The sequence below is a fragment of the Perognathus longimembris genome, chromosome 13 (genome assembly GCF_023159225.1).
Source record: "Perognathus longimembris pacificus isolate PPM17 chromosome 13, ASM2315922v1, whole genome shotgun sequence".
Classification (NCBI taxonomy): Eukaryota; Metazoa; Chordata; class Mammalia; order Rodentia; family Heteromyidae; genus Perognathus; species Perognathus longimembris.
The window spans coordinates 19,396,200-19,422,419 of NC_063173.1; the positions used below are offsets into that span (position 1 = coordinate 19,396,200).

The 26,220-nt window shown below is 46.9% G+C and overlaps 1 protein-coding gene across 5 annotated transcripts in view; it reads left to right on the forward strand.

Annotated features, from left to right (window-relative positions):
- Positions 1–260: 260 nt before the first annotated feature.
- Positions 261–26,220, forward strand: part of Mical2 (microtubule associated monooxygenase, calponin and LIM domain containing 2) — a 190,002-nt gene continuing 164,042 nt past the window's right edge. For all 5 annotated transcript variants that reach the window (XM_048359417.1, XM_048359414.1, XM_048359415.1 and 2 more), the window contains exons 1-2: positions 261–394; positions 25,153–25,223. The gene's annotated coding sequence lies outside the window, so the exon portion shown is untranslated. The remainder of the gene's footprint in view (positions 395–25,152; positions 25,224–26,220) is intronic.

Below are 26,220 nucleotides of genomic sequence, written 5' to 3' on the forward strand. Positions count from 1 at the left end.
AGGGTGGGAGCGCCTGGCCGCTCCCTGCACTCTGGGCCGGGCTTCTGCCCACGTGCGCCAGGGACAGCAGCGGTGACAGCCGGCCCCATGGGGGGCGGGGCGGGCACTGGGGTGGGCTCCGGGCTGCACGACCATTGGCTCTGCGCCTCGGGAAGGGGGCGTGTCCTCGCCCACGGATGCCAAGTCATTGGCTGAACCTCCAGTGGGGGCGTAGCCAAGCCCTGTCCACCGCACCGCGCAGAACTGCAGACGCCCGGCCGGCTAAGCCTGCGCTGGGCGGCCTCGCTTACGCTTCCCGGCTCCTCGAGCGCCGGGCGGCTCTAGCCCCGCGGCTCCCTCAGCCCGAGGCGGAAGCGGGCGCGGATCCGAGTCCCGGTGGCCCGCGAGACTTTCGGTAAGGTGGGGAAGGCGTGGGCTGTGAGGAGGGCGGGCGGGCACGGATAGAGACCATAGCAGCCCCGGCTGGACTCTGTGCCCTGTCCCGCGCCCGGAAGGGTCAGGTGCGGCTGCGGCATCCCCGGAGCAACCGCCCCGTGGGGCGAGCGGCGAGCCAGCGGCGCTGCCGGAGGAGCCCTAAGCAGCCGGAGCCCTAAGCAGCCCGGGCCGGTCTCAAAAAAAATAAAATAAATAATATCCGAACGTAATTTAAAGCCTCGGCCGATACCCCGAGCTACCTCTCACTCCGCCCAGACCCTGCACTTCGAACCCCAGAACACCCTAAACGTCAGCGCGGAGTGGGCGCCACGCGCCCGCCCTGTCGCCCGTCGCCGGGCACAAGATCCTTCTCCAGCTAGGCTTCCCAGGATTTCGGGGCTTGGTTCTGTCATGTTCTTTTCACTGGGTGCCTTTTCTCCTCCCTCCTTGATAACAGGAAGTTAAGTGAGGCCAAATGTTAATGGCCTGGCCCGCTGCCGGCTGGGACCCAGGCTGAGGCTGAGGCTCGTGCCCCTGTCCTTTCCGCGTTGCGCGCCCCCAGCAACCCAGCTCACCCCAAGCCCACTAGCACCCTTTTCAGGGTGCTGGGGTTCCGCGCTGCCTGCTCGCCCTGTCCGTTGCCTGGGTGGCCCTGGAGAGACCTGGCACCTGGTCTGCAGCCTTTGCCCAGCTGACCTGGCTATTCCCTCCTCACCTCCCAGCCCATGGAACAGGTGGGGTTCATTTCATCCCTGGTCTAGCTTCACCCGCAGAGCTGGGAAGGAAGGGCCTTTACTGGATGGAGAAGAGGCATGTTGAAACCAGGGTGAACGTGGTGTGTCTCTTTCCACATTGTTTATTCTGAGGCCTGGGCTCTTAAAGCGGGAAGAGTTTTTGTCCAAAAGCCTTTCCTAGGGCAGTGCCTGCTCTCTTGCTGGCACTCTGGCCTGCTCACCACAACCTAAAGTGGTTTGGGTGAGAAATGAAAGCATTTAAGCAAACCTCCTTGTAGGCAGATTCCACCGGAAGATGTCAGAGGACCCTCCACATTTGGGTGTTCCTTGGCAAATGTGCCCTGTCTCTGCTAGTCCCCCTCCCAGGAGCAGTGAACCCCAATGGGTGGTCTTAGAAGCTCCAGAACAGCCCTCATGGATTGTCCAGAGACTTCAATTGTCCTGAGAACTAGCCTTCTCCAAGTGGAGAGAAGATGAGTTTATGAAGGCCTCCTGGCCATCAGGTCCTGTCCAGTGGCACTTTTGTGGATGATTTTGTGGTTACTCTCCAAGAAGTCTGAGGTCCCCTCCCCCCACAGCTTTTGGAAATGAGAAAGGGAAAGTGTCAGAACCAGGTCCTAGCTCTGAATGATAAGCCCAGTGTCCTTCCCACTGTCCCATGGTTATGGAAAGTAGTGTTCTGTGTGACCATCTGTGGCCCCCACTGGAGCCTTCTGGCTTCTGAAAGTGCCTCTCCACGAGGATTTCCATAGATACTTTGAGAAAACGTTGGAACTGACCCAGGTTAGCCTGGGTCAACCTGCAAACCAGTCACCTTGTCCTCTAGTCAAGGGGGAGAGAGAAATTTGTCTATATGTGATAGTAGAGAGACTGACTGCTGGTATTTGGATACTGTTTGGAGGGAAAGCCTCCTTTCACCATTGACTTGAATACTGGCTTTTAAAATGGACTAAAAGGACTGCATTAAATTCATCTTGACCTTAGGAACAATTCTAGTTTTTACTTTCTTATTTTGGAGCAGGGAGGCAGATACTGAGATATGCTAGTTTTCTTTCTGTGGTGATTGAAAGCTACAGTTTAAGCACACCTGTATAAAATTATGACATCACTTTTATCCCTGCACTCTTCAGGCCCTGGGCTTTGACTTTGACTCTTTCCATAATTAGCCTGATACTAATCAATGACACTTTGGTATAAATTAGCTTAAGGGCTATGGCTGGTTGTAGTTGTAGAGGCCCTTTTTTAGACACTACAAGGAGAAGCCAGATAATCCTCATTCTTTTCTGCCTATAATTGGGGTGTGTCTCTATTCTCTCTACTTACCACTCCCTCCCCCCATCTGTATTTGCCTTCCAGTCATTGGCCTACCCCTCCACTTCTTACCACTGAAGAACAGACATTCTGTCTTGGTCAAGAGTGTTGGCTGTGGCTAGAGGCAGGGTGTGGTAGAGGCATGAGAAGATTTGGCTGAATGCTGCTAATCTTAGAAGCCCACAGTGGGCTAACCACCTCTGGTCTTCAAAGAGCTAGGAAAAAGAATACTGTTCATTATGCTGAGACTTTTTGTGTTATGGCCGTAGAACCCCACATTAGCCCTGTGAAGAAATACCACACTATACCCATTTTACAGATGAGGAAACAGTCTAGTGATTGCAAGTTGGGCATTCTTTCCACCCCCCCCCCCCCCCCGCCCAGCAAGCGAGAAAAGATAAACTACATTTGGCTGTTGGGGTGGGAATTTAACACTAGGATATAGACAAACCTTGTGGCTGTTCTCTGACCTCCAGAAGCTCCCCAAAGGTACCTCCTCAGTGCATTGACTTATGTTGTAATTTTGTGGAAGTATATCTTCTCACCTCACTTGGAATAGTATTTAAAGCACTCACAAACTGCAGTATTCAGTATTATCTTCTAGTTCTCCCAAACCATCCTTGCTCTTTGCTCTATAATTCCTTAGTCTTTTATACAACTTTGTGATAAGTTATCTACCATGATGTTTTATATTTAAAAATGTTATGTGGGGGACTGGGAATGTGGCTTAGTGATAGAATGCTTGCCTTGCATGCATGAAGCCCTGGGTTCGATTCCTCTGCATCACATAAACAGAAAAGGCCAGAAGTGGCGCTGTGGCTCAAGTGGTAGAGTGCTAGCCTTGAGCAAAAAGAAGTCAGGGACAGTGCTCAGGCACCGAGTCCAAGCCCCAGGACTAGCAACAACACAACAAAATGTTATGTGGAAGGCTGAAGAGTAGAATGGAGAGTTCAAGTAGGATGGAGAGTTCAAGGCTAACCTGGTATACATAGCAAGACTGTTACTGTAATGTTTTCAAATACAAAAATGGAATGGTATAATGAGGTAATTCTCTGCTCCTATACAATATAGTATGGTGTGTGTGTGTGTGTATGTGTGTGTGTGTGTGTGTGTGTGTGTGTGTGTGTGTGTCAGTGTCAGTTCTGGGACTTGAAATGGAATGGTATAATGAGGTAATTCTCTGCTCCTATACAATATAGTGTGTGTGTGTGTGTGTGTGTGTGTGTGTGTGTGTGTGTGTGTCAGTTCTGGGACTTGAAGTTGGCCTGGGCATTGTTCCTGAGCTTTATTTGCTCAAGCTTAGCACTCTGCCATTTGAGCCATAGCTCCACTTTTGGCTTTTTGGTGGTTAGTTGGAGATAAGAATCTAACAGACTTTTTCTTAGCCTCCTGAGCAGCTAGGATTACAGGTGTGAGCCACCTGTGCCCAGCTTATACATGTCTTAAAAAGAGTATTCTCTTGCAAAACCACATGTCAATATTGCATATAACAGAATCAGCAATTATCTATTGCTATCACTTGTTGGTAGTCAGCTCCACTTGGTTGTTAGAAATGACCTTTAGCTTGTCTGTCAAAGGCAGGATCGTGTGCCTGCTGCCTTTTCTTGGCAGTCTCTGTGTGCCTGTTGTAATCTGAAGAAGCTCCTGTATGCTTAATTAGCAATCAAGTACCCATTTTAAGTGCCGGGCTGCCTGTAGGACCACAGCAAGCCCCTTGAGACTGAAGTCTGCCTCTGTGCCAAGCCAGATCCACAGTCCAAGCCCTGTGTGTGGGGGATATTGCAGAGGCTCAAGGAGTATCTGCCCAGCAGTATCGGGGCTACTGAAGAAATGTGTTTTGAATGAGTAAACCCTGTCATGGGTTAGTGTGACTGCTGCATCTGTGTTTGGAGAAGAGATTTACAAAAATGATGATTTGCTCACATGCAGATGTTTCCCCACAGCAAGCATCTGCATAAACATCCTGAAATAATAGAACTATTTGCTTTGCTCACCCTCAAAGCACTGGTTTGTGGTGAGGAACCCAGACAGCCACATTTGTGCCCGGATCAGCAATTTGCTTCAGATCATATGTGGGCTAACTGGGACTGAGGTCATTCTGCCCAAGCTTTGGGTTCCACCACACTCAAGATCATGCCATGACTGGGACACTTGGAACTGTGCTTGGTAGACAATGCCACACACCTTTTCCTTCCATCCCTGAGCACTGCTTCTTCCCTTGTGCCTTCTAGAGCTTTCTTTCATCATCTTCCTCCCACTTGAACACGTTGTGGAGCCTCTCTCAAATCACTGTTGATCTGTGCCTGGACAGGTGGTGACAGAAAAATGAAGATGTATGATCTGTAAGTGTCTCATCTGTGTTTGTCGTGTAGAGATAGCGTCATCACTGGGTGACCTTGTGAAACAGGCTGAGGAGGGAAGGAAATGTGCCTGTTTTTCTTCAGAAGGGTGTTTCAGAAGGACATCTCTTATTCAGTCTCCTTCTAGGTGCTGGCCCTTTGGCAGATGTTTTCTCCCCCCCCCCCCGCCCCGCCCCACCAAGTGGGTCGAGTCAAGTCTCCTCCTGCAGCAGCCATCAGGATGAATGGTTAGAGTTTTGGTTTTGCTGAGTTTTTATTTTTTATTTTTGTGCCAGTCCTGGGGCTTGAACTTAGGACCTAGGTGATGTCACTCAGCTTTTTTGCTTAAGCCTAGTGCTCTATCACCTGAGCCACAGGGCCACTTTTGGCTTTTTGGTTATCAACTGGAGATAAGAGTCCCACAGACTTCACTGCCTGGGCTGACTTCAAACCAAGATCCTCAGATCTCAGCCTCTTGAGTAGCTGGGATTGCAGGTATGAACCACTGGCACCTGGCTTGGCTTTTAATTTTTATAGTGCTGGGGATTGAACTCAGGACCTCCTGCATGCTAAGCAAGAAATCCACTACTGAGCTACATCCTCAGCTTAGTTTTCTCCCTCTTTCCCCATTTTTAAACATAGCTTTCCCCCCTAGAGGAAACTTGACAAAAATTTAATCTTTCTTTGAATGGCGGCACTAAAGTTGATTTCCCCACCTCACCCCTTCCTTTTACTTTTTAATAATTTTTCCCAAACTTTTTTTTTTCCTTTGGCAGTATTGAGATTTCAACTTAGGGGCCCATGATTGCTAGTCTGGTGCTTTACCACTGAGCCATATATATCCCCATTCCTTACCATCCCCAACCTTTTTTTCTTTTAAAATTTATTTTATCTTTATTGATAAGGTGATGAGCAGAGGGGTAACAGTTACATAAGTAAGGTAATGATTACATTTGTTTGTAAACAATGTTACCCCATCCCTCATTTTCTCCTGCTTATCCCTTCCTACTCCCCCCACCCCCCCCCCAAGTTGCAAGGTTCATATCCAACCTAGTGGCAAGTATGTATCATTGGTGCATTATTAGTTCATCGTTTGACCTGCGGTTTCTGTGATTCCCTTTCCCTTCCCCTGGTTGAATAATTTTATATACAAGACACAGGTACAGAAAATTAAGAGAGATGAAAGAAAATAATAAAAGAAATTAAAAACTACGTACAGGACATAATAAGCACCTCTTGTTACCATGTCTTGGAGTTCATGTTGATACACTTCATTATAGATGATAATATGTATTAAGCAATTGGGTTGTTGAGATCCCCTGTTAAGAATATCATAGACATATTCAAGTTCTTACAAATGAGAGAAATCATGCAACATACTCTTCTTTGTGTTTGGCTTACTTCACTTAATATAATTTTTCCAGGTTTTTCCATTTCCTTACGAATGGGGCAATGTCATTCTTTCTGATGGAGGCATAGAACTCTATTGTGTATATATACCACATCTTTTTAGAGCATTCATCTACTGAGGGGCTTCTGGATTGGTTTCAGATCTTAGCTATGGTAAATAATGCTGCAAGGAACATAGCTGTGCTGGTAACTTTAGTATGGCCTTGTTTGTGGTCATTTGGGTAAATGCCCAGAAATTGGATTGCTGGATCATAGTGGGAGGGGGCTCTATGTTTAATCTTTTGAGGAACCTTCATACTGCTTTCCAGAGTGGTTGGACAAGTTTGCATTCCCACCAATAGTGTGGTAGTGTTCCCCTTTGGCCAAATCCCTGCCAGCCTCTGTTGTTATTAGTTTTCTTGATAATGGCCATTCTAACTGGTGTGAGGTGGAATCTCAATTTGTTTTGATTCTCATTTCTTTTATGGCCAGAGATGTTGAGCATTTCTTCATGTATCTCTTGGTTATTCGTATTTACTCTTCAGAGAACTCTTTAAGTCTTTAGCCTGCTTGTTAATGGACTCACCCCTCCCCCCAAATTTTTCTAGTAAAACATTTAATTTTTGTAGCGGAAAAATCCAAGTTTATATTTACCCATTTTCTCTTTAGAAAGAAGATCCACCTAATTGGGAGTGGGCAGACAAAAATCATATGTGTATATGGTGCAGCTATTTGTTTGGATAAAGCCATCAAGCTATTAATGTTTTGATGTTTGCTTAGACTGATATTTTAAAGAACCTTCTGGTCTTGCAACAGGTTGGAAAATAGGGAAGCTGGGGCCTAGGAGATTAGAAGCTATGAAAGATCCCAGGAAACCTTCCCTTCTCTTCATTCTTCCTCCTTCCCTTTCCTTCCTGAAACTAGATAGCATTTTGCTCTCCTCTAGATGAAGTCTTTCTGGCAGTAGGTTCTCTGGCTTGATTTTGCTAATCAGGGACATTGTACTATCAGACAACAAAAGGACATGGGATGTTAAGACAAACCTCCAGGCGCCACTGGTCTCTTTTGTCCTTTTAGGAAAATGCCCAACAGATCTCGTTTGGGGGGTGTTCTGATCCTCCCTTTGCCATCCGCTTCTCTTTTCCTCCCACTCCAAAGGTAGAAAACATAGCTGCCTGGAGCTGATAAGGGGCCTGCTTCTAAAGTACTGATCATGTGGTCTCAGAAACTCAGAGCTGGTGGGAGTGATAGGGCGCTGGCCCTCTGCTCACAAGCAAACCTTTGCTGAGGGACTAGGTCTGTTTTTGTGCAATATCTATTCCAGCATGCTGCATGCAGAGCCTTTTTGCCATGCCAGGCGTAGTGAGCTAAGCTTGATCTGCACTTGCCTATGTCTCTAAGCACTGCTGTAGTTCATCACAGAAAAGCTACCCTTGGAAAATGTGTATGTGTAGATGGTGTTTTGTCTTAGGTTAGGGTGTGTGTGTGTGTGTGTGTGTGTGTGTGTGTGTGTGTGTGTGTGTTCATTTGCACTGATATGTTTTGCTTTCTGAATGACTGAGTAATTTCACTGCTTTTCTTCCCAACTGAAATTTCCGCCTCCTAGCAGTTGTGCTGGATACCTTGAGGTCCTTCATTCTTTCAACGGCTGGTCAGATTGCTTTTGAGGGGACTCCAAGGTGAGGGCAAACCTCACAAAAGGGATGGTGTTTCCAGCTGATTTGTGGCTCCAATTTTCTCCTTCTCTGGGCAATGGAAAATGTCCACTTCTGAAGTCCTTTCTGCTGGCAGCAAAAGGAGGGCAGCAAGATGCTGGACAGGGGTCACTGGCCCCAAGCTACTGTAGCAGCAGGATTGTGGGATATTTGCAACCCTGAGTTCCTGACATGCTCAGCCCAGAAGCCCAGCATTTTGAGACAGACGTAGGCATCTAAGAACACTCCATTCTGCCACTCTAGTGTTAGTGTGTTGAGGTACACAGACCACTTCTTTGCTCTCAGGATTGTATACTGGCCTTGGCCACTTATCTGAGTACCGACTGTGTCTGGTAATGATTTGTGGAATCTCAGGCTGTCGTTTGTGCTGAGAGCCAGGAGAATGAGGTGCCGGGGAGGATGAAATGCCCAGCGAAATCACATGGACTTTTCAGTCACTAAGGAGAGCTGATTTCTGGAGCACAGTGGGTCCAAGGTCAGGTGGGGGAGTTTCTGACCCCTTTGTCGGATCCCTGATCATCCCCAGGGAGCTGAATAGAGGACCCACATGCTGTGTGCTCAGAAGCCACAGTACAGGTAGTTCCATGACTCGAGACAGCTGGGCTAGGACATGAGATGCAAAGGTAGTCAAGGACAGGAGGGAGACAGCTGATAAAAGGGCAGACAGATTGGGGGATACTGGGGGTTCAGAAGGCTTTTTTCTAGACCCCGGTTGGGGGGGGTTTCTGTCTCTTTCCTCAAGGAATCTCCCCTAGGGCTTGTGTAGCTGGGTTCTTGGGAACCGTGGGGTCTGTACTGGGAGGGCTGGCCAGCACAAAGGAGGGGACTCTTCACCTCAGCCAGGGGTTCCAGGAGTTCCTTCTTGGTTCAGGTTTCTGTCTTCAGCTTAGGAGGGTCTGTTGTTATCATGTATCTGATATCTTGAGTTCTTTTTTTTTTAAACTTTAATTTTTGGCCAGTTCTGGGGCTTGGACTTAGGGCCTAAGCACTGTCCCTGGCTTCTTTTTGCTCATGGCTAGCACTCTGCCTCTTGAACCACAGTACTACTTCTGGCTTTTTCTGTTTATATGGTGCTGAGGAATTGAACCCAGGGTTTCGTGACTGCTACGCCAGCACCCTACCACTAAGCCACATTCCCAACCCTTGAGTTCTTTTCAAAGCTGCTTGAAGCCAAGTGCTGGTGGCTCACACCTGTAATCCTAGCTTTTCAGGAGGCTGATATCTGAGGATCACAATTCAAAGCCAGCCCAGGCAGGAAAGTCCATGAGAGACTTATCTCCAATTCCCTACCAGAAAATGGGCAATGGAGCTGGGGCTCCAAGTGGTAGAGTGCTAGCCTTGAGCCAAAGACCTTAGGGACAGTGCCCAGGACCTGAGTTCAAGCCCCATGACTGACAAAATAAAGAAATAAATAAAAAGCTGTTCTCTGTACACTTACATAGATGAATGCTACTCACCCTTGCATACTTACATAGATATATGCTGCTCGCCCTTGCACACTTACATAGATGCTGTTATGTACCTCTGCACACTTACATAGATAGTACTCAACCCTGTACAGTTACATAGGTACATGCTGGCTTAGAACTGCAGTCTTCCTGATTTCAGCCTCCCAAGCTAGGATTACACATGTAAGCTACCAGTATCCAGTTTGGGGCTGTTTTTGTTTCACTTCTTTAGTGAGACAAGATCTTGTGATGTAGCCCAGGTTGTCCTTGAACTCACAATCCTCCTACTTGAGCCTCCAGAGTGCTTGAATTACAGCATGTAATGAATGGCCCATTCCACATTGCAATTTTCCCCACTTTTAACAGGTAATGCATTTCCATAATGAATGGTCTTTGCAGGGAATTTTCTGGGTGGCTTTCTCCAAGTCCTGCAAGTGAGTTCTGTGCTTTTGTTTCTTTGGACAAGGCAGCCAGTTCTAAATTTTCTACCAAACAAATCTGCCCAGTTTCTCTTGCTTATGGGGAGCCCACCTCCCTCCTTCCCAGCTTTTCATCACCACCTTCTTCTCTGCCTTCATGCAGCCCCCATTCCTATTTCCCTGAGTTCTGGGTCTCTTGCTCCCATTGATGAGCAGGATGCTGCCTGCTGCCTGGAGAGGGCTCCACTGTTTGTGGTTGCTCTCCGGGGTGTTTATCTCTTCTGAAGCTCCTAGCAGATGCCTGTTTATTGCTCAAACTTCATCTTCTGCCTGAGAAAAGAGAGAGCTATTTTTAAAGGCCTCTAATTGGCTGCACAATACTGCCTCCAAGTTTAATTCTTCATTGCTCTCCAGCTCTACCCATTATGAAACCCGTCAGATCCAGGCTGAGAGACCTTATATGTCCTGATTTTAGAGCAGCACTTAAATTTAGCAGGCAGTTGTAATCTCTTAAAAAGGTAGGCCATGGGAGTTAAGGCAACCAGCTGACTGTCTTTTTTTTCCCTGGGCTCAGACAGATGGTATGAATGGGAGCATTTTTTGTGCCCATAGCAACCAGCAATTGTCCCTACCCCTACCCTTGCTTTCTCCTTGCCGAGCTGAGCCCACCCTTACATGCTGACTGTGCCTGCTGATTGCCTGGGGAGTCTGGAGCTATACCCTTCCCTTTAGACCCAGATAGGGGCTTAAGGTAAGGAGGGAGGGGAATTAGGTTGCCTTCAAATGACACTGACCTCCAGGTCCAGAAGAGATGAGACCATGAGTCACAGAGACTGGGATGTCAAGTTGGAAGGGCTATTTAAGATCATATAATTCTTACCTCCACCCTCAAGTTTATGGAGAAACTGAGGCTCAGGCATGTCTCTTGCTCTAGGTCAGAGTCTCTCCTTGACTTGCTCTTTTCCCTATGCTGTAATGCTTGATCACTCTTTGATAGCTTTTCCTTGCAGTCAACCTTAAAAAAAAATAATGATAAATAAGAGAGCTAGCCTCAGACTGCTGAGTGCTGGTATCTGAGGCTTATGTTCCTGAGACTGGATCCTGCCTTTCTTTTTTTTTTCATTGTTATTATAAAGGTGACATAGAGAGAGGTTATATTTATGTAAGTCAGGTAAAGAGTGCATTCCTTTTTGGACAATGTCACCCCTTCCCTTGCTGTCTCCCGGGATCCTGCCTTTACCCTGCCCCCTTTCCCTCCCCTCCTCTTTTTCTTTTCATCAATTTGTATATTATAGCATTGGCTAGCCTTAGGGTTAAGATCTTGTCTTGTCAAAATTCCCCAGAGTCTTGGAGCTTGGATTTTTCCACCTTTGTTTGGGGCCCTAGTTTGCAGAGTTCCTTTGATTAAAAACTCAGAATTTAACTGGGAAGGACACCCTGTTATTAGATTCCTTTATCTCCAATTAGCTATCAGCAGGACCTTGAGAAAATTAGATGAATCAGCTGGGAGTCTGAGGAGGAGAAACGGGAGGGTGTAGAAAGGACACTTTCTGTAAGTAGGGGACTGTGAGAAGACCAAGAGCCACAGCCCAAGCTTTAGGCCCAACATGAAGCTGTTTTGCCGGGGGCCCTGTGACAAATGACTGGAATTGAGCACTTTTCTGCAATCTGGAGGGAGGTGCATTGTCCAGCTGCTGCTGCCTGTACACCAAGGGAATGGAGCAGGCACAGTAAAGGATCTTTCCAGGGGACTTCCTGGAGGAGATGCTTGTTGGTTGAAAAGGACAGTAGAAGATGAAGAGGATTTTCACAAGCAGAGATGGGTAGAGGCAAGAGCACACAGAAACGTGGGAAAGGGCGTTGGGGGATGTGCTGCTCAGGGTGGAGACAGGAGACTGCTAAGGTTGTGGGGCATGCAATGTGGATGAGCCCAGTAGGCCGAAGAAGCCATTAGAGCGGGTAATGCACTCAATGCTAACCAAGACTTTTTATCTGCCAACCAAGACTTTTATAGACAACTCCTGTGTGCCCACTGAGAAGTGGGCCACCACTTACTGGGGAACAGGGTACAAACAATTATGGCTGGATGCCCAGAAAAGCCCCACAGCCTCTTATGTGGAGATAGTCTGTAGTATCCAGCTCCATCTTTTAGTTTCTAAGGAGGGAAGCCATTTTGGGGTCACAGAATATGGGCCATCTGTCCCTTTCTGCTGTTTGTGGTACCACATGTCTGCATCTTGAGCCATACTCTGTACTCTGCAGAGAATAGTAACCATCTTTTGCCTTCCCCACTGGGCTGCAGGATGGTGTGTCCTTTGGGATGATGCCTGTGGCTCAGGAAGCACTTACCTGCCTATCTGTGTGGAGATAGCTAAACTAGGGCAAACAGAAGCTCTGGGAACCCCTCCCTTGGAAAGTACAAAGCTAGATGCACACAGAGCAAAGGGTGCCACTGTCTGAATTGACTGTCTCCCTTCCGTCACCTCGCCATAAGCAGGTCCTGGCCCTGAGGGTCTGAGCTCAGCCTCCACCTGTTACAGGGCTAACCTGACAGGTGGGTGCCATGGCAACCTGGTGTATTTACAGCTTTGACATTTGAGCAGGGCTACTAACACCTGCCATCTATGTCTCAGGCACCCTTGTTTTGTGTAATGGAATAAATTGTTCCTGTAAGCAGCAAGCAGAATGAGTTGAGTACTTGAGAGTTGGTGATGTGGGCTGGGTGTGGCACTGATATTTTTTGTCTTTTCCTCCTGGCCTTAGTTCTTCCAATATGAGACCAAGTTGGCTTTTTTCATGGATCAAGTGATCAATCATTCAATGCATTTATTCTGCCAAGCAAGGCTCTTCTGTTGGAAATGGGTTGTCACAAACTGGTCATGGATCCCTGGTTGATTTCTTTGTTGGCAAGAGGACGTGACACTACTTACCCCAATGGTGCTCATGGGGGGTTAAGGGAGGCCACAGGCACAGCATTCCTGCGGGTATCAGGTACTGCCCTCTGTTTCTTGGTCCATTCCTGAATTGTCCCAAGGGTCCTTGAAGCACCAATATAACAAGGTCCCCCTTTACCTTAGGTCTACCATTTGTACCTTTTCTATAAGTGGATTTTACCCTTATGCTCTCACTTTTTTTTTACAGTGTCTCAATCAAAGCACCTATGCAAGAATGAAATATAGGACACTTTTTTGTCTCTTTACAGTAAGAGGAGCTGCTTACAGGACCCACAACAGCAGAGGTAGAGCCTTAGCCCCCTGGATTGATTTCTTTACCTTGGTGATCCATTTAAGAAGTGGCTTGTACTTGACAGCTCTTTTTGATGGCTCTTAGCTTCTGGCATTTCATCCTATTCATTTTTTTCTCACCCTAGAGGCGATAGATAACAAATACACTCACTACATGACAATTTTCTAGGTATGTTTTTGTGAAAAATCAAATCTATGGACAGGCATGCTGGTACATGCCTGTAAACTAGCTACTTGAGAGGCAGATAGCAGGAGGACCATGACCAACTTGGGCAAAACGTTCTGGAGATATCATCTCAACATGAGTTGGATGTGGTGGTGCATATTGTAATCCTAGCTACAAGGGAGGGAGAGATCAGGAAGGTCAGTCATCATTTGAAGCCAGGTCAAAAGTTAGCAAGACCTCATTTCAATCAAAAAAGCTGGGCATGGTAGCTTATACATGTCATCCCAGCTACATGGGAGGTCATTTGTAGGAGGATCATGGCCCAAGGCCAGCCAGCCCTGGGAAAGATGTAAGAACCCCTAATTTAAAAAAACAAAAAACAACAACAAAAAAAAAACTGGGCTGGGGATATGGCCTAGTGGCAAGAGAGCTTGCCTCCTTTACATGAGGCCCTGGGTTTGATTCCCCAACACCACATATACAGAAAACGGCCAGAAGTGGCGCTGTGGCTCAAGTGGCAGAGTGCTAGCCTTGAGCAAAAAGAAGCCAGGGACAGTGCTCAGGCCCTGAGTCCAAGGCCCAGGACTAGCCAAAAAAAAAAAAAAAAAAAAAAACCTACTAGGAAAGTCAAAGGGAGAGGCAGATTTGGGGGGAAATGGGGAAGAATGATGGAAGGGGAGATTGATGTTGGTTAAGATATATTGTACTTATAAACTGACATGATGAATGGTAACCCCTTTGTACAACTGCTTAAAGATAATACATATATTTTTAAAAAAAAGAAAAGAAAAGAAAACTAAAGAAAGGGCTGTAAATATGGCCAAGTGGTATAGTGCCTGCTTCTCAGGTACAGGAGCCTGAGTTCAAACCCTAGTACTTCAAGAAAGAAAAAAGCCATTGATTGTAATTAAACAAAGATGAAATACTTTGCTAACATTTAAGTTTCATTATAGTAACTTTGGTGGGGTGGGGGGAGTCTTAGGTTTTATGTCATAGTACAGAGGCACACAAAACAAATGAACTTGGTTGAGGCATTTCTAAAACTCCTTCACTGTCAGTATCAACTTCTGAAGTTCCTTTTTTTTACTCAGGGTGAGTCAGTGTCAACATTCATGTTCTTCTGATGTGACACTCATTAGCTTTTGGCCAAATGGAGGGTGTCATTCTCATCTCTGTTGTCTTTGGGATTTGCGGGGGGAGGGGGGCGCTGCTGACACCCATTGTGTAAGTTTTGATGCTGCCTTCTAGATTTTGTCAAGTGTCAATGAAGGTTTTGTGTCATCAGGATTCTTAATGGTCCTGAAATGAAATGTTGTGGCTCCAGATGTCTGGCTAACTGCCAAGTTTCCGTGCCACCACCCTGTCTGTGCTGTAGCTGTAGAGAGATGGTAAAGTATGGGGTGGGGTCTACTGCCAGACATTCCTCTAGTGAAATCACTAAGGGAAAAGTGTACCATCTAATCAGAGAGATAGGGCAACCCACTGATCTTTCTTAGGACTTCTCTCTGCACCTGCTCCAGTATCCTCTACTTTTTAGTCAGTAAAGGCAGTAATCCTGGTATGACCTCAGCAGAGTGGGCAGCCCTCACCTCCTTGGTTCAGGACATTTTACTCTTCTTCCACAGGCAGAAGTTGTGCTAGCTTTGTGGGCATCTATACCAACCCTGGTTCTGGGATGTTGCTGCTGACCAGATCTGCTTAGCTCCCCTGTTCTAAACTTATGTGGCATTAGAATTTAAACATGGAGCCTCCTGTTCTGTTCCCACCAGATTTAGAGCAGTCATGCTTGTTAAATTTCAACGTGCTTTGAGACAGTCTCTCTCTCTTTCTCTCTCTCTTTCTCTCTTTTTCTCTCTCTTTCTCTCTCTCTACGGCCCAGGCAAGCCTTAAACTAGCCAGCTTCCTTCGTCCCAAGTTCTGGGATGACAGGCACGGTACATTTCCACTTGTTAAATCGAGCACAGCCCAGGTCTGCTAAGCCCTTTCAGGGTTCTTTGTAGCAGGGTCTGGGGTGTGTTCTACAGCACCCCCTTGCATCACTGACAAACATCTGATCAGGAAAGACCTACCTTTAGGGGCTATCACACTTCAATCAGGAACACCTGATTCCAGATGCTTCTTGCCTGGTCTTCCTCCTTTTTCTCTCTGACCTAGGATAAGATGTTATCTGGAAGCCCAAGACACACTTCTATATTAGCTCTCTGTCTACCATCAAGTATCCCATGTCAGAAAGAAATGCTTTCTAAGTTCCCAGTGGACTGTTTAGGACTGCCCTCAGGACTTACTTCCCTACTGCGCTACAAAGACACATTGCAGCTTAGCAAGCCTTCTGCAAATATTTTCACTGCTCTGGGACACAGTTTTCTTGGCCCCTCAGGTCCTTAAGTCAATGAGAGCATCTAAACATCCGTTGTAAACAAAACCACATGGGAGCACCTCTCCAATCCCAGTGCCCTTTTTGTCATCTAAGCATTGGCTCTTTGCTCCTTTCCCTCCCCTTCACCCTTCTCAGTTAGTGGCTAGAATTGCATTTGGCACTTGGAGACATTTACTTCCTCAATCTCAGGAGCCCTCCTCTTCTCTCTGCCCTTAGAAGTCTGTTTTCTTAGCATATCTGGCACCAACTTCCCCTTCTCAGTCTCACAGATTTATCAGGAAATAGTTGTTTTTCCTCCATACTTCCTGTGTCTTGGTCACTAGCCCAGTCCACTACTGCCATGGGAATTAGGGAATTAGGTTAGTCCTGGTTTCCATGGACAGACACTTCCTTCTTCAGTGGGACCAGATGGCTTTAGCCACTGCAGTCAACCCATCTCTCATATCCCTCAGGCTCTCTGATATCAAGATCCATGTCGATAGTAGCCCCCGCCCCACCTATTCATGGTAGGGCCTCAAGCCTGAGTCTTTAGGGTGCTTAGATGGGTTTCCCTTGTAAAATACTTCTCTCTCACTGTGCAGAGATGTTCCCTCTCCCTGCCCTATTCCTATGCTTCCTTTAAAAGATCAAAGGGGCCACAGAGAGGTGTGTGTGGTCCACTCTGTTACAGGAGAAGAATCATATTTCTGCTTGCTAAGAGCAGGTTACTTGTTAAATGTGGGGCCCACTGAGTCAGGGGCTAGGCCCATAGAGGGCCCTGGGCCTCTGGATTTGGAAACCCAGTGAATATCTTGTCTGTTCAAAATACATAGGTCTTTAAGTCGATGAGAATCTGGGATTCGTCATGGTTGGTTAATTTACAATTGATATGGCATGTAGGAAGAGTATGGCACCTGTACCTGAGTCAGAGACCTGTCACTTCCTGTTCCCCTGGGCTCAGCTCCTCAAGTGTTGAGCCTCCTGACCTTGGGGGTGGGGGGGGTGGGCGCATCTCTGCAATCTGGCATAGGCCCTGCATGTGGAGAGTCTACAGAACACGGCCCCTTCATCCCGCTAGGCTCCCATCTCGCCAAATCATGTAGGAAGTAGCTATTTTTCTTCCATTTGTTGTCATTTTGGTTTATTGGTGCTCTGCAGACATGCCTGAGCCTCTAGTGTTTGCTTTCTGCTGTGACTCACCTGAAATCTATATTGTGGTTTCTTCCTATGATGGACTAAGAGAACTCTGCCCTTTCCTTCCCTAGACCCTCAGTACTTCTCAACCACCTGCTGTACCCTGCACAGGGAATGAGATTAGAAAGGGTCCAACAGTCCCTTCCAACAGCTGGAAGGCAGGTTCCAGGTGGGTGTGCCTGTACCCATGCTCCAAGTGGGCTCTGGAGAGAAAGAAATGCAGGGTGTGGAGGAGGCTGGTACAGGTAGTGACCTGATTGCAAAGGTGGCTTGTTTACCCTAGGTCATTAATTGAGAAATATTTATGAAGTCCCTACTGTGCACCCTACACCCTGTGCTTTGGTGATCAGGCTCAGCCTTTCTTCCCAAAGAGTTTTTACAGTGCCACTGTAAACCTGGAAGACCTCCATGTGTGAACAAATGGAGTTGTAGGAGACTTGGGAACAGATCAGCTAGGTCACAGGAGGCTCATGACTAATGTCCGTGTGACTGGAAGAGATGGTGGCTGTGTTTTCTCTGGCCTAGAAAGCTTCAGGGTTGTTGCTTGATGTAGATCCTGAAAGGCAAACTGCAGATGAATAAGCGGGGTGGGGGAGGGGAAGAGCACCTTTCTCACGGGCTGTGTAAGACTGAGGCAGCAGTGCGCACGCACGTGCCTCTGTCTTGCCCTCTGTGAACCTACTTGGTAGGTTTGTCATGAGAACTAAAGGAGAGGAGACTTAGAATCACTCAGAACACCATCTAGTCATTGAAAGCCATCAGAAAGGGTTGTTGTGCTAATTATTATTAGTAGTATTAGTATTATCACTACTAGTATTATTATTTTATAGATGCACCCTCTGAGCCAGAATAAAGCATAATAACTAAAGAGAGGGAACAGCTGGGAGCAAGCTTTCTGGATTACTAGCTGGTGATCAGGTCTCCATATCATATCTATAACTCTTGCACAGACTTGGGCTTTGTATTCAAAAGAAGTGGATTCTTAGTTCAAGCCACACATTCTTTTCCAACTCCCCTTCTCACAACACAATGAAAAACATCGGATATTCCTTTTCCTTTCTTTTTGGGGGTATCAGAGTTTGAACTCAGGGCCTCACCCTTACTAGGCAGATGTTTTTACCATTGACCCATGCCTCCAGCTCCAAACATCTGGGTTTCCAAGAGCACTTCATAGTTTGCTATGTACATTTGTATTTCATTTGATCTTCACAATCAGCCTGTGGCTTATTAGTAATCATCTCCATTTAGCAATACTTCCACAGTTGTATGCCCCAAAATTGCTGGGGAGTCTCTGGCCATACCCTCCCTCTCTCCAACTTCTCCCTCCCCTTCCCCCCCCCCCCATGACCTATCTCTTCTAAACAAAGCACAAGACTTGGATTGAGAGCTGAATGCAGAATGGAGACCATAGGGAACATCATTGTAATTCTGAGCATTTGTTGTCACTACTGGGCCTATGACCTGGGGGACTCTGTGATTGGAAAAGGATAGGGCAGGAGTGAACCCAAGATTCCCTAGGAGAAGGAACAGGTCTGAGATGCAGGACAGAGGAATCTGGGAGCTGAAGCAGAGATGAAGGGGAGGGGATTTCTTCCCTGAGAGGCAAACAGGATGATGGTTCTGCCAGTTATGGTAGCACTAAATCCAGGGCTCGAAGACAAAACCCAGACTTATAAAGTCCATTAATATACCAACGGCCATAGAAACCTAAAACAGAAGAATCTTCTCTCTCTAGCACAGATTAGCAAAAGATAATTGGGACCTGCCACAATGTCCCAGCAGGAGGAAGAGATCCAAAGTCCAGTAGAACAGGAACCCTGCCTGTCACCAGGAGCCAGTCCTCTAGCCGTATTTGTGTCTGCGCCCCCTTTTCCTTGCTGGCAGCCTTCAGTAATGGGACTAGGGCCTGTTAATGCCTACACATAGCATTTTAGGTTGCCAGAGCTCAAGCTAGAACCTGGGCCTACAAGTCAGCAGAACTGTACAGACGGAATCAGCAAACAGTGGCTTATAAGGTGGTTTTAAGCCTGCTGTAGAGAGACAAAGGATGTGGGGCCTTTATGTGCCTATGCTTTTTGATACCCTCATGACTGTGGGTGACTATAGAATTGCCCATAAGAGAATCTCTCTCAGGTGGGTCCCCTTTTCTCAGCCTCCAACCTGGCCAATCTCACGCTGTCTTCAGCTCCATCTCCTGCAGGACACTCTTTGCTTTGGCTCTGAAGTGTGTGTGTGTGTGTGTGTGTGTGTGTGTGTGTGTGTGTGTGTGTGTGTGTGTGTGTGTGTGTGTGTGTTTAATTCTTCTTCATCCTCCTCCTCTCTGAGGCTTAGATCCAGTTCTGCCTACTTCCGAAAGGTTTCTTACATGCACTCCACCCAAGCTCCCTCCTTTCTCCATCTGCCTCCTGGTGGGAGCCAGCAGCTTCCGGAGTGTTCTTTCTTCTCCCTCTGCTTCCTGGAGGGAAGGCAGGGGATGAATTTTCAGCATCTACATTGCATAGAATGCCAGGAAGAGGCTGGAGATTTGGAGTCTTTCTGGTCCGTGTACATATTCCAGCACTGCTGCTTCTGAGCACTGTGTGACTTTGGGTAGAAGCTTTAGTTTCCCCGAGTCTCCATTTCCTCACCCGAAAGTGAGGATGTGGTACTTACAAGGCAATTGAGAGAATTGGATAAAATGATATAAAATGATCCATGCAAAGTGCTTTGCACACAGTGTCAGGCTTATAGGAAATGGTTGAATATGGTGGCATCTTTTATTATCTTAGTTAATCCTCATCCTAGCTTTGTAAGTAGACATTGTTTCCCAAAAGGAAGCACCTAAGTAAGGTCAGAGCTGACCCTACTTTTTCAAGGTGCCACAGTGGACAGGTAGCCAGGTTTTAGCTGAACCCAGGGTGTTCTTCCTTCTGCTACCTGTGTTTCCTGAGTTTTTGTCTCCACTTTGCATGTTTTTTTGGTTCGTGTGTGTGTGTGTGTGCGCACGCGTATCTTTTCAGAGTACCAGCTAAAATCTGCAGCAAATGCTGTAGAATAATCTTTTCTGGGTATGGCCTGAGGGAACTCAGGTTGGGGTGGAGGTCAAGAAATGGGACCTGTGAATTTCCTATTTGCTTTCAGATTTCTGGCCGGTCCCTTTGTCCCAAGCCCCCTGTTTGTATACTGTAGATCCCTGCCTTCCCACACTGTGCTGCGTGTGAGCTATACTGAGCTACACTGCACTGCGAGGTGCTACCTCATACCTAGCCAGTGGGAGTGAATAGATGATGCCCTGAGGGAATATCGTGAGATCTTTTTTTATTTTTAAGATAGAGAATAATAAGGGGGAAAAAGGCAAGGGAAATACCTGCCAGGAGAATTCCTGTGACTGTGTAAAGCTGTTGAAAAATGGACTAGCCTTGGCCCTATGTGTGTAGTGGGAGTCAGCAGAGGTGGCCCCTAACCTTGTTGACTTTCCCCTCACCCACAGGTACAGCTTGGGTCCTGCCAAGCATTGCTCTTGCCGTTATTGTGATTGGGAGAATTTTATATCATTCCAGATTATGGCTTCCAGTTTAGTTCTCCAAATGTTGGAAGCTACTACTTTCTACTCAGGCTGTGCACATCACCAGCAAGTGGTACCTTTGTCAGGAGAAGGTGTTCTTCACTGATTGTCTGGGTTATATCTGTGGAGCCCTGGGTGGAAGGCTCCTTAAAACCTGGTAGGCACCTGGCTGTGTGTGCTTGGATCAGTTCATGGCTTTTGGTGCACTAGAGAGGTAGAGATTGGTGGAATTTGGTTCTTAGTTTTGCTCTCAGGCCAGTGAGGCTTTTGTTGTTTGTTTCTCTAAGCCATTGAAAAACATCTGGAGCCAGGCACACACCTGTGGCTCACACCTGAGAGCTTGAGGGTCACAGTTCAAAAGCTAGCCCCGGCAATAAAGTTCATGAGACTCTGTCCCCAAAATAACCAGTAAAACGACAGGCTGGAGGTGTGATTCACATGGTATGGTGCTAGCAGAACAAATGAAAGGCTCCGAGTTCAAGCATCAGTAGCAACAACAACAAAACACAACAAAACAAAAAAGTATCTGGGACTGGAGGCATGGATCAATGGCAGAGGGCCTGCCTACAAAATATGAGGCCCTCAAGTCCCAGTACTTCCCAAAACAACAATAACAACACACACACAATCTGAAGGTAGTGTTCTTTTCCTGAGGGAAATTAAGAGAGCTTATCAGAAGGCATTACTAAAAGATCATTGGGTGCTGGCCTGGAAGGTATCAGGCAAAGATAATTTTGTTAGCATAGTACGAAGTGTGAGGTTATAGTCTCTATTTGTTAGGTCAAAAATCTTCTAGTCCAGTGAAAACAGCAAAACAACTCTCCCTTGGGATTCTGGCAGTCACAACCTGATTACAACCTACTGATAAATGCTATCTCACGAAAATCACACCGGAGCTCCTTGAGATGAAAGAACTTTCCTCAGAGAGGCACAGGGATTGTGGAGGGCTGGATGCTGCCTGTCCTGTCCAACAGTCTCTGGAAAGATACTCTTTTCCTGATGGTTGGTAAGGAACTAGGAGCAGTTGAACATCACTGTCCTTTTTTGGGTGACAGCAAAAATGGTCTCCTGTGGAAGGGCCTTCAAGAATTAGAGCAAGGCCAGTACACTGGGTAGAAGGGACATGAGGTGTTAGTGTTGGGACCTGAAGGAGTTATTGATCTCTCTGAGCCTCAGTTACTTCACCTGGAAAATGGGCCAGATTATCTCTGCTCTTCAGGGTGTGCTGAAAGGTGGATAAGATCATAGAGTCTCACCCTTAGGGTACAGCACATTTTAGTGTTCTAGTAAGACAACTGTCTTCCCCTCCCTCCTTTCATCTTTTTCCATTCTTCCTCTAAAATGAGTAGCTATGTGGATTTTTTTTCTATACAACTTTGAGATTGATAAAACTTGCATCTTCTTCTCTCTCCTTTTCCCCTGGCCTAATGATTATGGCAAAGGGGTCTAGTTTGAGATACGGGACTTATACAGGGATGACAGGATGAGGATACTCATTCTGGGTTCCAGCAGCTTCTTCTGCCAGGGTGGTGGTCCAAACTGCAGTAGTTTCCCTGCCATGACTCTTTGCAGGCACCTCTTGCACTTGTTTGCTTTGCCATGGTGGCTTGGGTCTCGCTGAAGGTAGACAGCTGGCTTTTCTTCCTGAGCAGATTTGGTGGTGATAAGGCCACCATCTGTTCAGTGCTGCTGTTAGTCAGGATTCTGGGTTTCAAGAGCCAGGAGCCAAACTTGTTTGAGTTTGTGCAAAAGTGAATTTCAGGGGAGGCTCAAAGTCATAGGAAGCACTCAAAAACCTGTTCCCAAGAAGAGAACAAGTGATCTCCAGATTTCCTGGGCCAGAGTCCTCTGTGCTGTGGTCCACAGCTGCAGTAAGCTGACCCACACAGCCCTCTGCCTGACTCAGAACACCCTTCTCTAAGACTTTTCAGACTGGAGTGCGTGCATACCCTTTGTACCAGTGAATGTGGCCAAGCAGGAAAGAGCCTCTGAAAACCTCCTTTGAGGCCTGTGTGTCCCTCTCTGGCTGGGGGGTGGGGTGGGGGGGGTGGAGGAATGAGATGGGATCTGTCATCAAAGGAAAGAATATTAACTCACAGTTATCCAGCGCTTCCTTTGTGTCAGCTATTACTTTATATCATTTACCTGCTCAGCCCATTTGATTTTCATAATTGACCCCATTTTACACACCAGGAAACTAAAGCAGAGAGAGTTCTTTAAGGTAACTTAGCTAGAAGGAGCTCAGACAGAGGGTTGAGAATGTACATTGGGCAAAAAGTCCTTTATGGCATTGTATTATTGAATCTTCAGGATGGTCTTATACAGTGAGTACCAACACTGTCTCTGTTTTTAGGCAGGAACTGACGCTGACTGGGCCAGCCAACTACATTAAAGTGACAGAAAACAGACCTTGATTTCAGGTTCTGAGTTGTGAACTACTTAACTGGGAAGCCTGTACATTCAGACACTTCTCTTGTGCCGTCAGAAGCTCCCTGGGGCTGAATTTCAGGCTCTGCTCAGCCCCTGGGCCTTCATTTTATGTCTGGAGGACTTGGACATAGAAACCCACTGAGCATGTGCTATGAGTTTTGTGCTTTGAGCTGCACTTAGTGTATCTCCCACTAACTCATACCAAAGGGTTCCTGAATAAGCCCACAGTAATCCATTCATTTATTCATTTATTGAACAAATGTTTATTTGTTTGTTTGTTTGTTTGTTTTTTGGCCAGTCCTGGGCCTTGGACTCAGGGCCCGAGCACTGTCCCTGGCTTCTTTTTGCTCAAGGCTAGCACTCTGCCACTTGAGCCACAGCGCCGCTTCTGGCCGTTTTCTGTATATGTGGTGCTGGGGAATCGAACCTAGGGCCTCGTGTATCCGAGGCAGGCACTCTTGCCACTAGGCTATATCCCCAGCCCTACAGTAAACCATTTCTGTGCCACCTCAGATCAACTCCACATGATAGTACACACCTCCTTCTTAGCAGGGGATTGATACAATGGCATTCCTGAGGGAGACTGTTTCTTCATGCTGACTGAGGACAAAGGGAGGCATTGTGTTAGGGATAAGTGTGGGCCTGGACACAGGCTGGCTCTACTTTGAGTCTCAGGACTGTTGTGGCTCATGCTAATTGTGCTCTAGGACCTGCCCTTGACTATGCCATGTCTCAGTTTCCACCTCAGTTGAGAGTGTACTACCTCCTAGGATTGCTGGGAGAAAGAACTGGGGCTTCACATTGCTAACCTCTGGTGCATAACCTAGTACATAGATTATTCTGGCCTTACAATCAATAACTAGTTTTGTAGGTGTCTGTATAAGTCAAGGTCTATGGAGAAGTCATCTTAAGCTCCTCATTATATAGATGAGGAGGCCACTCAAGGTGCTGGGCTCTGGTGTTTTCTGAATAAATATGTTACAGGTGTACAAAGCATGTTTGGCTGTTGGCTAGACAAAGAAGGTGCATTGGTCGGTCCTTTGAATGGCTGGATCACTTATGTGCTCAAGTCCTCTATGGAATCTGCCCCATGATCAGCCCTGGTGGCCTGGCCCAGTTATACCTACCTCATCACATCATGAGGATAACCCAAGCAGAGCTTAGAGAGCTTGTTGTGGAGCTGTAGGTGATTTCCTGGTTTCTCAGACTCTGGTTAGACTGAGGGTAGAATTCAGCATCAGAAAGTCCAGCTCTCTTACAGACTACTCCTGGAAACATCCCTTGTGAAGCAGGGCAGATACATTGAGGATTCCAGCCTGTCTGATTTATGGCATGAAGCAGCAGCACAGAGTCTACAACTCAGGCTAATAGAATGTGGCAGAGGCAGGCCAGCCTGTTTGTCAGCTGGCACAGGCCCTTCGAGCTGTGGGCATGGTAATGGGGATGGTGATGGGCAGGATTGCAGCCTCTGTGCAGGTGACTGCTCTTAGAGCTTGCCAGCTTCTCAGAGTAAGTGGACCATTCCAGCTGTGTCAGACATTCAAGTCCAGAACACCTCGGCTTGGAAAGAAAGACCTTGAGAGCTGTGTCAACCAGGTCCACACTAAAATCCTGCCATGCCAGGGAGCCTTGATAAGTGCCATCTAATCTCCACACCTCCTCCTCAAGTCTATGAGGAACCACTGAAGTAAAGCATGCCTAGTCCTATTGGTGTTGACTCTGTACATGGCCAGTACTTAGTAGATTGCAAATTCTTCCCCATTTATAATCTGAGCTTTCTGGACAGCAAGCCAATCCCACCCCAAGCACTGTAAACATGGCTGCCTGTGTGCTAGAGAAAACACAGGTGTTTATGTACACAAGAGCAAAGTGTGGGTGCTTCCCTGGAGAATGAAAACAACAAACAGGTATAAAGTCATTTTCTACAGGAGCAATAGGGTATAAACAAATAATGTGGGTGGCCACTGAAAAACAAAATAATTTGTTTAGAAAACAGCTAAGACCAGGTGGCCAATTCTGTAACTTCTTACTTCATTTAGCATTTTGGACCTTTCCATCTTAGGCACTGTGACAGCTTACATACTGGTAACTCATTAACATATTTTATACCAGTTTGATTGACTTTCCTTCTGTTTCAAACTTAGAAACCCTGGTACTTTCTGTTATTTTTCCTAGAGCAAAATCTTGGTGTAGAGCTCAGTTGGCAGCAGACAATAAAATTGGTTTAGCAGTGTTTCGTCACGTGTGAAACATGGAACACAGGGAGGGATTCCCTATTCATTTCCTCTTGCTGGATAGAGCCCATGAGACAAAAGTGGCACAAAACAATTCATTTTGGAAACTTAGCCATGATCAGAGCCCTCTGCAACTTCTTAGAGAAGAGAAAATAAGGGGTTGTAATGTAGGATCATGAAACTGACATGAACTGTTGGGCTTCTGTTTTTATAGGAACATGGCGACCTGTGTGGGCTGTGTCCTAGAGGGAGAAGACTTTAGCTCTTGTGATGCCTGAGAATCAAGTGAGTAAGTCACATGGTGGGTCTCTTTCATATTTATGGGTGGCTCATCATGAATGCCTCATGTTAGAGGAGGTAGGATTGAGACTGATATTTATTTAGTGGTAGTGGGGTAGGGGGCAAGGGCCCTGTTGGTATGTGGCAGGATAGGATCTCTATTCCTCATTCTTCAAGTGAGGCCACCAGTTCAGCTCTTTAGATCCCCATCTGGTTCTGAGAATGCTCCAGCCTCTTGACTGTCCTAGGTCTGTGCAAATAGGGGCCTGGCCAGGTGGCCTCTGTAGGGTGTGACTACAGAGATGCTGGACCACTGGTCCAAGATTTGAACATGTAATCAAGCATCTTCACATGCCATAGTCAGGAGAAGAAGCCTGATTGCATCTTTCTGTGATTCATGAACTCTTTTAGGCTTAGTGTTTGGAAGGCTGGTGCAGGCAAAAATTCATGATGACTTATTTATGGTCCCCTTTGTGGACTTTGAAAGGCCTACCTGCTGCTCTCTCAGATCCTCCCACTGTCGCCTCTGCTCTGTCCTCCAAAATGCTGCTAAAGACCCTCCTTATGGTCTCATCTGACAATGCTAGACTTCAGAGCCTCTCTAGTTGGATCTCCATCTCTTTCCCCACCTCTCCTTTTCTACTCTAGTTCTCCTACCCACTGGGAACAGCTTGTCATCTGTAGAGCACACTGCTCTCTCCAAGAGGCTCCCATTGCCATGCTGCCATAGGGCTTTGTGCTCGCACATGCACCAGTAGCTGGAGTAAGGCATCGTTGTGCACCATTTTACCCACTGGCTGATGGAGTTTTGAGGTCTGGGAACCATTCAACCTTCCTGACTGAGCTTGCGGCTCACTCTAGTCCTCAACTGTTCCTGGCATGTTGCAAATGGACAGTAGCTGCTTGTTGACTCAGGGAGTCAGGGCTTTATGAGCCTTGAAGCTTTGTCACCGCAGTGCCTCATGGGAGCCTCACACCCTGGGATGGGCAGTTGTTGAATTCC